Here is a 1,866-nt window from a genome sequence, read left to right as displayed (position 1 = left end):
ATAGATAGATAGATAGATAGATAGATAGATAGATAGATAGATAGATAGATAAACTTTCAGAAGTGAAACACCCACATGGGTGTTTTCGTGGAAAGAATATTTAAAGAAAATTTTGCATGTTAACTAACTAAAAAAGAGAGCCATGGAGTTTGATTACTGAATTCAGAGGACATCTTTGTTTAAAGTACAACTACAAAGAAAAAGTGTTTGAGGGCAAGACCTTGGTATCAGTTACCAAAGAAGGACTGGAACTTCCAGAAGATGAAGAGGAGAAAAAGAAACAAGAAGAAAAAAAAGACAAAATGTGAAAACCTCTGCAAAATTATGAAGGACATTTTGGAGAAAAAGGTTGAAAAGGTGATTGTGTCAAACCGATTGGTGACATCCCCATGCTGTATTATCACAAGCACATATGGGCGGACAGCAAACATTGAGAGAATCATGAAAGTTCAGGCCCTCTGAGACAACTCAACAATGGTTTACACGGCAGCAAAGAAACATCTGGAGATCAACCCTGATCACTCCATTATTGAAACCTTAAGGCAAAAAGCAGAGGTTGACAAGAATGACAAGTCTGTGAAGGATTTGGTCATCTTGCTGTATGAAACTGCTCTCCTGTCTTCTGGCTTCAGTCTGGAAGATCCCCAGACACACACTAACAGGATCTACAGGATGATGAAGCTTGGTCTAGGTATTGGTGAGGATGGTCCTACTGTGGATGACAGCAGTGCTGCTGTAACTGGAGAAATGCCACCTCTGGAAGGAGATGACACATCACACATGGAAGAAGCAGACTAAGCCTCACCAGAAGAACTATGTGTTTACACTTACCCTCATTCCTTCTGATAATATATTTTCCAGGATTTTTGTTTATTTTTGTTAACATTTAAAGCATCTATGGCATGAAAACTAAGGTAAGATAAAATTCCTTTCTACTTGTGATACTGTGATACTATAGGTTTGATTCCACAAGTTGATAGAATGTTTAAGACATAATGTAACCTACTGTTAACTTTGTGGTCTGAAGTGTCTGGCTGTTGAGCTGGATTCCTTAGACCAAATCATTTGTCACTTTAAGTGTTCTGAGATATACATGTTTAGAAAGGACAAAAATTAAGATGGCTTAAGTTTCATCTTACAATTTTTTTAGTCCCCTGTAGTTTTAATTCTGCATTTACTAGTCTTAGAAGAACACAAGTTAAAAACAACTTGACAGGAATTCTCCTTATGGCTTGTTTTTCAAAGTACTAAGAACAATCCCTAAGCTTCTTCCCTAGGTCTTGTAACTCAGCAAGGCTTGTGAATGGAAATAGTGCCCAACCACATTCTACTTTAAAAGGTAAATACAGATGAGATAAAAAGAAAAAAAAAAGAAAAGAAAAAGTGTTACAAAGTTTCTGTGGACCCAAAATCCAAAAGATGTGGTATATTTTTTACCAACACAAAGAAAAATAAATTGGATTTAGTATGATGAACACTCTGCTCTTGTCCCTAAAAAGGGTTCTCTCTCTCTCTCTTCCTCAAGAAATTGTACCTAAAATGTACTGATAGTTTTAAAAACCCCATGGTAGGAACTAAAGAAATAGCTAAGAGGTTAAAGCACTTGTTGTTCTTCTAGAAACTGATTGTGAACATATTACATTGTTTGCATTTGACAATTGCTCCTGTATAAAAATGAAAGTCATTTTGTGTGTTGACATGTTTTCCCGCAGCACTGTAATGTCATTCATCATTTTAGAGCTGTTTTAACAGACACTTTTCAATAGAAATTTATATGTAGATACATCCATGCACTCCTTTATCTCTATGAGGCTTGACTGTTAATTGTTATTCTTGCCCTATTGTGCTGGATAGGCCCTTTAGAGT

At 36.1% G+C, this 1,866-nt stretch overlaps 1 pseudogene; it reads left to right on the top strand.

Moving 5' to 3' along the window:
* Nucleotides 1-136: 136 nt before the first annotated feature.
* Nucleotides 137-937, top strand: LOC129674215 (heat shock protein HSP 90-alpha-like; annotated as a pseudogene).
* The last annotated feature ends 929 nt before the right edge of the window (nucleotides 938-1,866 follow it).

The sequence above is a fragment of the Psammomys obesus genome, unplaced genomic scaffold (assembly GCF_907164565.1).
Source record: "Psammomys obesus unplaced genomic scaffold, mPsaObe1.curated_primary_1811, whole genome shotgun sequence".
Classification (NCBI taxonomy): Eukaryota; Metazoa; Chordata; class Mammalia; order Rodentia; family Muridae; genus Psammomys; species Psammomys obesus.
The sequence above is the reverse complement of the archived record's forward strand: the minus strand, read 5'-3'. Positions and strand labels throughout refer to the sequence as shown.